The following is a 16209-nucleotide window of genomic DNA, read 5'->3' as shown; positions in this document are numbered from 1 at the left end:
CTCCGGCTAGCTCAAGCTCCTTGTCGGTGGAGAAACCTCGCCTCAAACACTTGAATACAAGCACACCGATTACACGAAGGCTTGGGAGACTCTAATAGGCTTTAACCAAGTCTATTTCGTCAATCATGCCCAAGCACCCCGAGCTCTATTAAATAGAGCTCGAGAGGAAAACACTAAGCTGTTTTCCCACTACCAGTCGACTGGTGTATGCACCAGTCGACTGGTCCTTTAAGTGAAGCCGATCGTTACCCAACGTTCGACTACCAGTCGACTGCTAAGTGTACTAGTCGACTGCTACAGTGTACCAGTCGACTGCTATAGTAACCAATCGACTGCTACAGTACAACTACAGTGTCGTTACAGTACTGCTACAGTAAATCCTAAAAACACATAGCATTTTGCCCTGAGTACAATCACTCAGCACTCGTCCTCGCCCGACCAACCTAGACCTAGCCTTCTAGCCTCCTCCATTAGCCTCGCGTCCCTCGGATGTCTTCCCATCCTTCACGTCTTGCCTTCTGGAACTTCCTTCGGCCTTGTCCATATTGTCGGGTCTTCCTTTGCCAAGAGGCTCCTCACCTCAGGAACTTCATCCATTGCCAAGTCACACTTGGACTTACGTTGCCAAGACTACATGCTTGGACTTACACCGCCAAGACTCATCCTTGGACTTTCCTCCTTTGCCAAGATCACACTTGGACTTTCCTTGTTGTACCTATATCCTGCACACTCACAATTCATATCAAATATAATAATAAACCTAACTTAAACCTTTGCCCAAACATCAAAACCTAGGGCACTTAGATTGCTCCAACAATCTCCCCCTTTTTGATGTTTGACAATCTGTTTAAGTTAGGAAAACATAAATGCAATACATATGCAAATAAATATGCAAATTAACTCATGCATAAATAATGGAACCTAAATCCCTAGGCTCCCCCTTCACCTAAGCTCCCCCTTGAGCTAGGATATCCCGCAAAGGTAAACTTCTCCCCCTTTGCCTAAACAATCGCTCCCCCTTCACCTAAGCTCCCCCTCGAGCTAGGATTTCTTACAAAGGTGTATAGATTTCCCACTTAAACCTAAACTTCTCCCCCTTTTTCATACATAAAAAAGAGCTCCAACAATATCCTAATTGTTGAAAACATGTCATCCAAATTGACCCTAAACTCATGTATTTATCCCCCATGGATCTCATACATGTAAACGAGTTGACACGGTCAAGAACAACGTTGAAAAACACTTTTAGGCTGGTATCAGTCGACTGAACTAGATACCAGTCGATTGACCCCTTCGATTTCCACTCACAAAACCTTCTGTGTTCGAAATACACTGTTACCAGTCGACTGGTATCGGAACCAGTCGACTGACCTCATCAAAATGAGCTTACAGAGACATTCTGTGCTAAAAAATATTGTTACCAGTCGACTGGTAAATGTACCAGTCGACTGGTAAATGTACCAGTCGACTGATACTCTTTTTGGGCAAAAATCAACCTTTTTTACTTACTTTCTGAAATGCGCCAAAAATTTCACAGATCACCAAAAAATCCTAAATTTTGTGGAGAGGTCTATTTTATCCATGTCTACTTGGAAAAAATATATATATAAATATATTTATCACAGATCCTAAGATTGACACAAAATTCAAAACTAGCTAAATAATTCAATTGAACATTGACCTAAAGTCCTAGTTTTGGCTTCCTCTTGATGTATCTGCCCATATTAAGCCATAATACTTCCCTAGCATGGGTTTATATGACATCTATACATCAAAAACTAATTTTTATGCAATATGCCCCCCAATGTTATATTTTCATGCATGAAACACATCCCAATTGTGCTGACCCACTAGGTTAGAGACTTAAGTCCGTCTCCTAACCACTTGACACATTTAATAACCCATCTATCTGTTGGGGCAATTTATCGAGGTCAAGTTTGACTAAGCTTGAGTTGAGTCAAGCTTAAGTCGGAATTTGAGTTTTGATGTTTGACAATATATGGAGATTGCTAGGGCAATCGTCCGGTTGTGGAGATGGTCAAAGGGTTGACCAGGTTGAGAAGAAGACAAGTCAAGTAGGTCAGGGATGACAGGAGACTTGACTGGGTAAGTCCTAACTAGGGGTTAGGCATGCAATGGTGAAGTCCTAACTGGATGTCAGGCAATGGTGAAGTCCTAACTGGAGGTTAGGCAGTGGAGAAGTCTTAATTGGAGGTTAGGCAATGGAGAAGTCCTAACTGGAGTTTAGGTAATGGGAAAGTCCTAACTAGAGATTAGGCAGGAGAAAAGTCAAGTAGGTCAAGGTTGATAGGAGACTTGACTGGGAAAGCCCTAATTAGAGATTAGGCAAAGGTAAGTCCAACAAGAAGGTTGGCAAGAGTGAAAATCCAAGTAGGTCAATGTTGACCAGACTTGGTGATGAGGAGCCTGGCAATTGGAAAGTCCAAGTGTGATCTTGGCAAAGGGAAAGTTCCGGTGAGGAGCCAGGCAATTGGAAAGTCCAAGTGTGATCTTGGCAAAGGGAAAGTCCTGGTGAGGAGCCAGGCAATTGGAAAGTCCAAGTATGATCTTGGAAAAGGTTGTAAGTATTGGAACCCCAAGGTTGTTTTGGTGTGATCAACAAGTTAAGTTAGGTCCTGTGTGTTTCTAACCTTGTGTCTAAGTGTGCAGGAGCTTAGGAGCACAGGTAGTCGAGTGGAAAACGCAGCTAGCAGAAGGACGACACACGGTGCGTCTGAGGGACGAGGCACTGCGGAAGAGTGCACCGGCGGACGAGAAGGAAGCGTGCGGTAGTTCCGAGGGACGAAAGCCAGAGCGGAAGACTGCTCGAGGAGCAAGAGACGCAGCTAGCGAGAAGGACGACACGTGGTGCGTCCGAGGGACGAAGACTGTGGATGAGTACACCGGCGGACGAGAAGGAAACACGCGGTGATTCTGAGGGATGAGAAGCCGGAGCAGAGGCCCACTCGAGAAGATCGGAAGTTGGGTTCGGGTGAGCCCTTTTCCGGATGGCCGAGATCACCCAAGCGAGCGGATCCGGACTTGAAGACCCGGACCGAGGCGACCAGAGCCGGAGCAGAAGACCCGGACTGAAAAGGTCAACCATAGTTGACTTTTGGGTCCGGGCGCCCGGAACGTACCGGGGCGCCCGGAACGTACCGGGGCGCCCGGAGTTGACTTTTTCATAGGATCAAGCTTTGACTCGATCTGAACGTTGGGGGATAAAGTTTTATCCCCCCCAGGGCGCCCGGAACCCTCCAGGCACCTCGACCAAGGCTATAAATATAGCCTTGGTCCAGAAGCTCAAAAACAACTCAGAGCAATTCATTTCCAACGCTTGTATGCTTCAGTTTTAGATTAGCTTCTTTGTTTCACTGCTGTAAGAGGCTTCTCCGCCCGAAGGAGATACTAGTGCGACATTCCTTGGATTAACAACCTCCTTGGTTGTAACCAAGTAAAAATATCTTATGCCTCTTTCTTTTCTGGTTTATCTGTTTAATTTATTATTCTTCAAGTGTTGGTTTGAAAAGTCGAGAAGGGTGTTTTTGTTTTTGTGTTATAGGGCTATTCAACCCCCCTTCTAGCCGGCCGCAACGGTCCTACAAGTGGTATCAGAGCCGAAGCGCTTCAGGAGGACTAACCGCCAATCGAAGCAAACATAATGGTCGGACCAAGCATCCACCCGCCGAAATACAAAGGGGATTTCGCTACCTGGAAAAAACTGATGCAGGTATTTTTCACAATAGATTTTGAATTAGTTTTAACAATGAAACTTGGATTTGTAGCTCCAGAGGACAAGGAAATACATCAATGGACAAAAAAGGAGCAGGCTGACTACGTGGCGAACGACAAAGCAGAATACCATCTGTTAAGCGTTCTTCCGCCACAAGAAGTCAATCGAATCGGCAACTACAACTCTGCGAAAGAACTTTGGGAGAAGTTCCTCGAGCTGCACGAAGGAACTTCCGAAGCCAAGCTCGCTAGACGAGATCTGCTTCGCAATCAGCTCACCAGCTTGCGACTTGGGGAAGATGAGACAGTCGCACATCTGCACTCGAGAATCAAAGAGATCATCACTGGACTGTCGAATCTCGGAGAAAAGGTAAGTAACCGAGATTCGCTAAGGTACACGTTAAATTCGTTTCCGAGAAATTCAAAATAGGCATCACTAGTAGATGCCTTTTACATCTCAAAAGATTTAGAAAAAATTTTATTAGAAGAATTTTTCTCGACTTTTGAAGTGCACGAATCAAGATGTGCATGTTCGAAGGAGCCCAAGAACAACGCCACCCTCAAAGCTTCGAGAGACGAACCTGAGTCAGAATCTTCTCTCGACGATGAGGAAATGGTAATGATGGTAAGAAGATTCAAGAAACTTTGTAAATCTAGATCTACTAACCATCCGCAGGGGAAAAAGAAAATGGTGATCCGCTGCTACCACTGCGACGAAGAAGGGTACGTCAAGGACAATTGCCCCAAGCTGAAGAACAAGGACAAGGAGAAGGGTAAGAAGCCCATCCAAAAGCGAAAGGCCCTAAAGGCGACGTGGGACGATACGTCGTCGGAGTCGGAAGTTGAGGCATTCTCCGGACTTGCTCTAATGGCAAGTCATCAAGACGACGACTGCAAGTCAAGCTCTTCCGAAATGAGCATCGAAAGCATCGATGAAGGGGGAGCCACGTTGGAAGAAAGCAGCAGTTCAGGGGGAGAAACGGACAACGAGATCGACAAGGTAAGTCAGGTACGATCTCTTCCTCCCGACAAAATGTTTAAGTTCGTTAAACTTTTAACAAAAGATTGCTGCAAATTAGAAAATGAAAATAAAAATTTAAAAGTAATTCTAGCTAAGTCCTGTCCCTTAGAAGAATTAGACAAATCAAAATTAGAAAATGAGAAATTGAAATCAGAAAATAAAGATCTGAAAATTCAAATAGATAATTTGAAAAACCATGCGTGCTCATCTAATTTTAGAAAATTTAAAAATTTGAATTGCTATTATAGATATCACCAGGGACAAGTTAGGAATATCTCTAAAAAATATGTCCCTAAGAAATTTTTAATCAATCCAGTAAGTTGGAACCTATATTGGGTTCCTAAGTCCTGTTTAAATTAAACTATTGATTAGACTTAGAGCTTTTAAGCGAGAAAATTAAACATTGAAATTCTTTATGAGCCTTTGTCTAAGGAAGTGGTTGTTGCTCCAATAACCAAGAAGGCCTAGTGCCTCTCCATGACCTGGAAACCAAAATATTGAAATAAATGTTTAATTAACTTTCTGTCAAAGCATTAAAATTAGAATCAATTAATGCTTTTAAAGTTTTTCAAACATTTTTTTCAAAATAGTTTTATACTTAGAAAAATACTCTTACGTGAAATTTTCAGTTAGAAAATTTTACTTAGAAAAATCTTAAGTAAGGATTTTTTCCCAAAAATAATTTTTGCAAAGACTTAAAAAAAATAAAAAAATATTTTTTTTTAACTTAGAAAAAAAAATTTAGTATTTTTTTCTTAGAAAAATTCTCTTTTATACTTAGAAAATTTTTCAGAAGATATTTTTGCCTAAGTTAAAAGTTGAAAATTTCTGCTTAAAATTTTTTAGAAATTTAAAAAAAAAAATATTTTTGCAAAGCTGTCTAAGTTAGAATTTTTTTTTACTCATAATTTCACTTAGAAAATTTTCTTAAAAATTTACTTAAATTTTTTTTAGAGATTGTTTATGTGAAAATTATTGTAAAATTCTCTTAAGGATCTCAAAATTTTCTAAGTTTTTACCCTTAGATCTTTTCTTAGAACCCCATTTTTTATGTGATCAAAGGGGGAGAAGGAAAAGTATAAGTCTAGGGGGAGGTAGACCAAAATTTTAACTTGTTTTATTTTTTGCACTTAATTACAAATTTGGTTAAGTTTATTTTATGTCTATTTTTACCCTAGCTTAACTTAGGTTGCTTACACCAAAAAGGGGGAGATTATTGGAACCCCAAGGTTGTTTTGGTGTGATCAACAAGTTAAGTTAGGTCCTGTGTGTTTCTGACCTTGTGTCTAAGTATGCAGGAGCTTAGGAGCACAGGTAGTCGAGTGGAAAACGTAGCTAGTGAGAAGGATGACACGCGGTGCGTCCGAGGGACGAGGCGCTGCGGAAGAGTGCACCGGCGAACGAGAAGGAAGCGTGCGGTGGTTCCGAGGGACGAAAGCCGGAGCGAAAGACTGCTCGAGGAGCAAGAGACGCAGCTAGCGAGAAGGACGACACGTGATGTGTCCGAGGGACGAAGACTGCGGATGAGTACGCCGGCGGACGAGAAGGAAACACGCGGCGATTCAGAGGGACGAGAAGCCGGAGCGGAAGCCCACTCGAGAAGACCGGAAGTTGGGTTCGGGTGAGCCCTTCTCCAGATGGCCGAGATCACCCAAGCGAGCGGATCCGGACTTGAAGACACGGACTTGAAGACCCGGACTGAGGCGACTAGAGCCAGAGCAGAAGACCCGGACTGAAAAGGTGAACCATAGTTGACTTTTGGGTCCCGGGCGCCCGGACTTTTGGGTCCCGGGCGCCCGGAATGTACCGGGGCGCCCGGAACGTACCGGGGGCACCCGGAGTTGACTTTTTCACAAGATCAAGCTTTAACTCAATCTGAACATTGGGGGATAAAGTTTTATCCCCCTCAGGGCACCCGGAATCCTCTAGGCGCCCCGACCAAGGCTATAAATATAGCCTTGGTCCATAAGCTCAAAAACAACTCAGAGCAATTCATTTCAAACGCTTGTATGCTTCAGTTTTAGATTAACTTCTTTGTTTTGTGCTTTCACGGCTGTAAGAGGCTTCTCCGCCCGAAGGAGATACTAGTGCGACATTCCTTGGATTAACAACCTCCTTGGTTGTAACCAAGTAAAAATATCTTGTGCCTCTTTCTTTTCTGGTTTATCTGTTTAATTTATTATTCTTCAAGTGTTGGTTTGAAAAGTCGAGAAGGGTGTTTTTATTTTTGTGTTACAGGGCTATTCAACCCCCCCTTCTAGCCGGCCGCAACGGTCCTACAGTAAGTCCATGTGTGATCTTGGTAAGGTAAGTCCAAGCATGTGGTCTTGGCAAGGTAAGTCCTAGTATGACTTGGCAAGGAGAACTCGATAACTAGGATGAGGTTGAAGGAAGCTCTTGAAGGCAAGGCGTGAAGGATGTGAGATATCCGAGGGACGCAAGGCTGATGGAGGAGGCTAGAAGGCTAGTTCGAGGTTAGTCGGGTGTTGGCCAAATGCTAGGCATGGATACCCAACAGGTCACGGTTGACCGGGAGTTGGGTTTGGGACCTTGAACTTGAGTTTGAGGCAAGTTCAAGGTGTTCAATTGATCAGTCAATCAATTGAACCAGTGTTCAATTGATCAGTCGATCAATTGAACCAGTGTTCAATTGATCAGTCGATCAATTGAACCAGTGTCCAATGGATCGGTCGATCGATTGAACCAGTGTCCAATCGATCGGTCGATCGATTGGAGTGTGCTACGAAAATGGGAATGGCCCGATCGATCGGTCGATCGATTGGGATGTGAAATCGCGAGCACAGAGGCCTTCCCAATCTATCGACCGATCGATTGGGAGCCTCTAATCGATCAACTGATCGATTGGGAGCTGCGTTTTAGCATGATAAGCCCTGGATCGATCAGCCGATCGATCTAGGTGATTTTCAGAGAGCACAGAGGCGCTCTGCATGGACGGTCGATCGATCCAAAGCCTCCCCAAATCGATTGGGAGCAATCCAATCGATTGGGATTCGACCGTTAGCGTAGGTTTTAGCCGTTGGCGTGCGATTCCTTTGGTACTGCTTCCATTTCTTCTCCACAGGTGCTCACAGAAAAGCTCCACAGCGATTCTCTCATCCTCACCGCCAGTTCTTGAATGTTCTTGGAGGCACGTCCAAGTCAAGAGGCGAGTGACAACAAGAGGAAGAAGCTAGGGTTAGAGTTTGTTGTAAAATCTATAAGATTTCCCTTGTATTTGCTTCTCTTTGTATTCTTGTTGTATTGTGAGCTTGTAAGGCTTCTCCGCCTTCGGTAGTCACCGTAAAGGAATGATTTCATAGTGGAGGGTGCGTGAGTGTATGGATCCTTGGACTAGTCACCTCTTCTTGAGGTGGATACCAAGTAAATCCCTAGAGTTAGCGGTGTTTGTGTTTGTATTGTATTTTCCACTGCATTTCAAGACAAAGCAAGTACAAGCGAGCGACAAAACACTATTCACCCCCTCTAGCAGACATCATGGTCCCAACAATTGGTATCAGAGCGAGGTCACTCTTCTGAGGACTAACCGCCAAGAGAGCAACCGCTAGAGGAAGAAGATGGACTTGGGAGGTCCACTTGGATGGGACATTCAGATTCCTCCACCATACGACAAGGAAGACTTCGCCTTTTGGAGAAATCAGATGGAGACATGGTTCCAAATGGATTGGAACCAATGGGTTGTCTTGAGTGACCCATTTGAAGCTCCTATGGACAAGAAGGGTAAACGCCTCCGACCTCGGCATTAGACCGAAGAGCAACGAGAGCAATCGGAGGCAGACAAGGAGGTAACGAGAATTTTGCATAATTTACTACCTTCTAATATTTTGTTGAGTGTAGGTGAAACCACAAATGCAAGTGATCTTTGGAAAAAGATCATTGTCTATCATGAAGACCCTACACAAGTCCAAGGAGTGGAAGAGCCCAAGGAGAAGGGCTCATTGGTCCAAGAAGAGAAGGACCAATCCGATGTTGACACGAGGTCAACATCCGAAGAAGAGGAGGAAGAAAAGATGCAATCCGATGTTAATGAGAGGTCAACATTCGAGGTGGAAGAGGAGAGATCTTCCACATCCTCAAGAGATGAAGAAGTGGAAGAGTCCACATCCTCAAGTGAAGAGGAAGAAATAGAAGATGATGTCATCTCTACATTGCAAGAAAAATCAAATAGAGGATCAAGCATCAACCCTACAAGTAAAGGTATAAAGATTTCAATTATTAAAGATAAAAATCATATCGTTTGCTTTGAGTGTAGGGAGCATGAGCACTACAAGAGCAAATACCCTAAATTGGCCAAAAAGAAGAGTCAAGTAGTACCTAAGGGCAAGGAGAAGCCCAAGGAGACAATCCCCACAACAAAGAAGAGCAAGGAACACATTGTGTGTTTCTTGTGTAATCAAAATGGACATTATCGAAGTCAATGTCCAAAGGGGAAGAAGTCGGTCAAGGTCAAAGGAGGAAGCTCAAGTCTAGGGGGAGCTTCCAAGGTAAAACCTAAGGTATCATTTAATGAACCTATTTCTTTGACACATGATAAGAAGCATGCTAGAAATAAGTCCTATCATTTTAGTGCTAATTATCATGAAAGTAGGAAGCATGATGACACTAAGGGTAAATATATTCCTCCTCATGCTAGAACTACAACATCTAAGGTTAGGAAGGTAGATAACTACTTAGGCAACAATTCTAAGGATTTTAGATATAAGCCTAAGGCTAGCAATGCTCATAGTAATCAACAAAAATCCAAATCTATGGACTTAGTAAGGGAAAACCAAGTCTTAAGGTCAAGACTTAATAACTTAGAGAAAACCTTAGCAAGAATGGAAAACTTGCTTAAGGGGCAAAGTGAGCATCACCTAGGGAGAGCTAGACAAGAGCCATCCAATGGCTATAGAGGTTTGGGATACAAACCTAAAGCCAAGAAGGATGTGACTTCCTATCATAGGGTTTCATATAGCTAGGAAACCAAACCTAGGTCTAGTGGTCAAGCCAAAAATACTAGGGAAGTCATCCCTAAGAGTACATTTGTCGAGACCAAGGTGACTAAGGCTTCAAAAAGGCCTAATAAAGTCACAAAGAAGGTTACAAGGGAAGTTATCCCTAGGAGTGACCTTGTAGAAGTGACCAAGGCTTCTAAGAAGCCTAGAAAGGTCTTTAGGAAGGTGACTAGGGAAGTCATCCCTAGTGAGTACCTAGAGCATCCAAGGAGCACCAATAGGTTTTGGGTTCCTAGGAGCATATTCTCTACACCCTAGATGGGTTTAGAGAGTGTCAACTCCAATTGGAAGGGTGGTTAACCCTACCTTGATAAAAGTTGACACTTGAGAGCACTTTCAAGGTTATTGTTAACCTTTGAAAATGAAAAGGATTATGTTGTTACCCTTGGAAAGAGTAACATGTGCCAAAACCTAAGAAAATTGGATTTAGTTTAACTTGGTACAATTGGGAAAATATAAGAAATACCAAATTGGAGTTTTGGTATTTTCTTAGGGTAATTAAAGGAAAATCTAAGTTTTAATGTTTGATTGCATTTACTCTTTGGAGGAGTAAAATGTGCCAAGTCTTGAGGAATTGGACTTAAATTTAAATTGACACAAATGCAAAAAGAAATACCAAGTTGGGAATTTGATATTCTATTGAGGGGTTAAGGGAAAATTTAAACCTTAATCAAACTAATTACTCTTTGGAAGAGTAAGGTGTGCCAAACCTTGAGGAATCACATCAAAGGTAAGTTGGCACACTTGGAGGAAGGATAAGAAATGTCTCGTTGAGATATTAGTATGTTCTTAAGGGATTAAGAGCAAAATTAAGTCTCAATCTAAATGTTTGATCCCTAAAAAGAGTAATATGTGCCAAACAAATAATTGAGGATTGAATTCTTAATTTCAATTGGCACAAATAAAAAGGGGATAAAAGAAATGCTAAGTTGGGTTTTGGCATTTCTTCAAGAGATAAGCAATCTAGGATTAATTTTAAGGTTTTAGCTAAGGTTTAAGGATACTTAGATAGATTATCTAGATATATTTTATTTATGCTAAAATTCCATGATTGATTGCTTATTATATGTCATGACATCATATTTATTTTTTACATTCATTTCTATTATGAAAAACACAAAACAAAAATACCATGTCATGTCATACATACATCATGTAGCTATAGGAAATTCTCTTTTGAAAATTCTTTCTTTTTGATGTATGTCATAATAAATCATGCATTATGTTAATTTCTTTGTAATTAACTACAAATGTCAACAATTGTGGGCTTATGCCAAGTGACATCCTTGGTGGATGATCATGGTTTTCACAATGCCTATATAGATATGCATGATCCCTTAGTTGATCCCTTAGGGCAAAAACCAAATATACATCTCACAAAGAATCATAAGGTCACTTGTATGTGTTTTAGTACACATTAGATACAAGTGAGTTGTTAGGATGGTGAACAAAACTCAAGATGTTGATTTAGTGCATCTTGTTGAGTTTTAGGTTCATCAAAACACATAGTTATGAGTTGGGAAAGCTAATGTACAAGTCATGTGCATTGAGCCCAAAGAATATGGTTGGATATTGGTTTTAAAAATTATTTTAAAATATTTTTGGAAAACCTTGGTGAAGACTATCTTTTGATAGTAATCATCATCGAAAAGTTAAACACAAACTAGGAGAAAACATTGAAGTTTTCAAGAGTTTTCAATTTTGTGTCAATCTTTGAAAATAAGAAGTATTTTCATAGAAAACTATTTTTCCTTGATAATATAGACCCTAAGTAATATCTACATGAAATTTCACGATTTTTGGAATTTTGTAGAATTTTTGAAGTTGGCTGAAGTCAACTTTCAAACATATCAGGCATTCAATCGATCACTCGATCGATTGAGCTGCCTCAATCGATCGGGAGATCGATTGAGAAGGCATTTTACGCGAACAGAAACACAGTGGATCGATCCACTGATCGATCCACACTGCTTCAATCGATCCATTGATCGATTGAAGTGCAGGTTTTGGCTGAAAAAGCCTAATTTCAGCACTTTAAGTCACTTCGAGTCTCAATAACCATTCCAAACCCCTTGGAATACATTTGTAGACATTTAGGGGGAGTTTTCTTGATGAAAACAAGTATGGATTGGTTAAGATAAATCAAAGTGAAGTTTAGGATAAGGTTTAGTTTCAATTCTGAATTTTGGAACCTTAAAACTTCAAGTTTTGGTTTTCAAGGGTCATTAACCATTCCTAACCCTTTGGAATATGTTTGTATACACTTAGGGGGAGTTTTCATGATGAAAACAGGCATGGTTTGGTTAATGTAGACTTAGGTGAAGTTTAGGTTGAGGTTTAGTTTCTTTATTGAATTTTGAACCTCAAAACTTCGAGTTTTGGTTTTCCTAATTATTTAAGAATCCCAAGTCATTGTTGGTGCAATGATAGAAGTTGGACCATGTTTTTAGGGGGAGTTACTCTTTGAAAACATAAAAATCTTTTCAAAGACCTTGGAAGGGGGTTAAACCTTCGTGATGAATTAATACTCAGGGTTGAGTATTGGGGAGCAATGGACGATTGATTATCTTCATTGCTAGGATGATAAATGCTCTCGGATGAGCATTGTGGAGTAGACTAATGCTAAAGGGGGAGCATTGGATATAATGAAGGGGATCAGACCTTCATTGGTGAGATGACGAATGCTCTTGGATGAGCATTGAGAAGATGATTACTGCTCAAGGGGGAGCATTGCATGCAATGAATTAGATTTTCATTGGGAATTAGATGAATGCTCTAGGATGAGCATTGTGAAGTGGAGTAGAGCTCAAGGGGGAGATTTGGCGGTAATGAAGAATATGAGATCTTCATTGTGGGGTTGTTAACAACATATGAGGTTGTAAACAACGTAGAGTTAACTCTTATGGAGAAGAGTTTGTTTTTGGTTTGATGTGTGACAAAGGGGGAGAATGGAAGGTTAAGTTAGGCCTTCATCCCAAGCAGGGAGAGTTTGCCCTCACTACAACAAAAACCCTCATAGACATCGGTTTTCCACCGGTGTTTATTACATTTTCGACCGATGTCTATGAAGGCGATGTAAAAGGTCTGCTATTTTAGACATCGATTTAAAACCGGTGTAGTATCACTTAACGACACCGGTGTTTGAATCGGTTATTAACCGGTGTAGTATCACTTAACGACACCGTTTCATCAACGGTGTAAAACCGATGTAATATTATATGTTAATAACACCAGTTTTGGCAGCGGTAACCGACCGATGTAATATTAGTTAATGACACCGGTTTTGCAGCGGTGGAAAACCGATGTAATATCAGTATTTTCACAAATTTGATTTCCAAAACAGTGAAAAACCGACAGTAACCAAAAAAATACACAAATATTCACAAATTACACAAATATTCTTCATTCAACATGATCCATAAAATACACAAATATTCACAAATTACATATATATTCTTCTTACAACACTATCCATAAAATACACACACATTCTTTTTACATCAAAAGCTAATAGATATCAGAATCAAGGTAGAACATTCTTTTAACAACACATCAAGGTAGACCATCGTGAGTCAAAAATCAAGTTGAGGCTACATTAAATTATGAGAATCAGAATTGCTATACTGCTCCATTCTTCTTGCGCCTTTCATTTCCCTAATCTCACCACTTTTCACCTTCAAATGCCTAGTTTTCTGAGTTAAAACATCCACTGTTCTAATCTGTCAAACAAAAGTATCATTTGGTCTACTTAACTACAACAAAGAAAAAAAATAGAAGAATTATACATGCTGCAGAAGTCCTAGAATATCACCATCAGAAAGAAATTGACATGGGACAATATACACAATTTACATTCCATGCAAATGCATGCATCATCCAAAGTTTTCCAAAAATCAAATACCTTTCCTACTCAAATGTAATCTAGCATGCATTCAGCCCACTCGAACCGCACTTCATCAATTTCAACTCTGAAGTACTTGAGATTTGTAAACTATAAAAACACATACATAATATATTAGTAAACCAAGACCAAAAATCATAATTGAAAAAGAAGTAAGAGCACCAGGTAACAAGATGACTAATTGGAATGCTTAAAAAGAGAAACGTTCATCAATTTTCTCAACCACATCATATAGTGATAGATCTATCATTCCTGGCAACTTAATATAATCCAAACTAGAAATTATTACAACGAAGTGTTCTCATAGTTACAATTTAATTAATCAGTACTTATCTACGACTTACAGTATGTAGAAGCAGAAAGATACAAACAAAAATAAATTTCACCGAGTCTGAATATCTAAAACACTATTAAAAAAGGTTATCTGTTGAAATATATGCAATTTATAACTTTACATGTGAAGGAATGTTGCAAAGTTATAGTATGGTGGCCTGCCTACACTGCACAAAATAATTAATACAATGATATATGTTACAAATTCAAGGTTTGTTATCGTCTAGAAGGAATAGAAGTATCTTCCATCCAAATATGCAATCCTAATGATTTTTAATCTCATAGAAGTTACTGCCTAACCATAAATAAAGAAAAAGGGCAACCAACCGTCACTAATTTGGATGTACATGTAAAGATTATTCTTCATCCTCAGGCCTCAACCAAATAATTATACAATCAGAGAACTTAGATATGATAACTATTTTCCAGGTGCTCTGAACAGCAAACAACAATATTATAATTAATGAAAAGGAAGTAAAACATTAATAACACTAAAACAACATTCATGACGCTATCTGGTCTAGAATTAGGTGGTGAAGACTAGAATGAATTGAAATAGAATATAGCACAAAACTACATATGCTAAAAGATTTACATACGGTTGTCACAGAGGTTGTCAAAGATTTCAAACCAGCAGTGCATGCATGAGCCTCAGGCAATGTTGAAAAATCATTGGCTCGTAGTCTCTCTATCACATCATTATATATCCACTTTAACCATTGACCAACAAACCTAAAAGCATATGCTGAATCCAGTAGCGGAAAGAGTCTGCTTTGCTGAGTTTTGTAATCAATGACCTGTGAGAGAAAGGTTAAATAAGAATTTATAACTGCACGAACACACCTTTTCAAGAGGATAAAAGACTAAATAGAATGTTTACTTTAGGTGGATAAACGAGAGGATGATATTGTGGTAAATTAATATATATATGTCAGAATATTTTTCAATGTAGCACAGAGTACTGATATTGTACCTGAGTCTCAGAAGAACCATCTTGTGATCCAAATTGCCTACAAACACAACTATATCTCACAGCAATGCACACAACTCGAGATAAAGCCTTAGAAGCATCAGAGACAATTGTTTGATGAACATAAACCATTGTCCAATATAAAAGCTACCTTGGGACATCAGATTGCACATACTTCCCTTCCCTTGTGACTTGTGAAACCTTGGACAATATTGAAAATAAAAAACAATCAATATCATTGATAAACAATGCAGAGATCACATGTAACGCCCGAAAATTCTCAAACTGCATTAGAATTATTCTACGATTTTTCTGGAATTTTTAGATATTTTTCCGGAATTTTCCGAGTAGCGGAAGTAGCAAAAATAAATATAAGCGTAAAACGGCCTAGGCGGGGATTGAACCCGAGACCTATGGTTTAGTGGACAAGGCTAGTAACCAGTGGACCCAGCAGGGCTGTGCTGAAAGGAAAGGGGAACAATCCTAGTTAAGTGGGATTTGGGCGGAACTTATCACTAAGTATAAATAGAAAACTTAAGTTGGGGTTTGGTTTATTTTTAAGTTTTGGTTCGGCACCTCCTCACCTCACGCCACTTTTCCTCTCCAAACCCTCACCGCCGAACACCCCTTCTCCTCTCCCTCTCTCGGCGCCCAAGCCCCAAGGCTCTCGGATCACTTTCCGGCGACGACTCCAACACGAAAAAGGGTCATCCCCGCGAGAGGAACGCGAAGACGTGAACGGATCGTCGAGAGGATCAGTCTTCCGGAAAACCTAGCGGATAGAATCGTAAGAAAACCTTACGATTGAGGTAAGAAACCCCTCACCTGCAGTATAATAGCTCCGTTTGAGTTTTTATGCTTTAGTAGGATGTATGCAGATTGTTTTATCGATATCTAGGGTGGATTTAACTCTCTTTTCAGATTAGGGTCTTAGTTGAACACCTTTAGATGGGCCGGGCATGTCTTCCCTCCTCAGATAGGAGGTTAGACGTTGTCGGGTGCCTAGAGGTGGTCACCCTAATAGAGAGGAGAGTTAGGGCACGCTAGGTGTTTGATAAAATAGCTAGTTTAGTAAAAATGCACCCTAGGCATCTTCAACAGCTCAGTTAGATACATTAGAAGTATCTATTCAGTATACTCAGTTATTATAGCTGATATGGATTAGATATCCAATGGGTGGGCTCCCATAGTTGCCTCTAGGTCCAGATAACCTAGTTTCAGCAAAACAGTATTAGCTACT

This window comes from Zingiber officinale, chromosome 7B (genome assembly GCF_018446385.1).
Source record: "Zingiber officinale cultivar Zhangliang chromosome 7B, Zo_v1.1, whole genome shotgun sequence".
In the NCBI taxonomy this organism is placed as follows: Eukaryota; Viridiplantae; Streptophyta; class Magnoliopsida; order Zingiberales; family Zingiberaceae; genus Zingiber; species Zingiber officinale.
The sequence above is the reverse complement of the archived record's forward strand: the minus strand, read 5'-3'. Positions refer to the sequence as shown.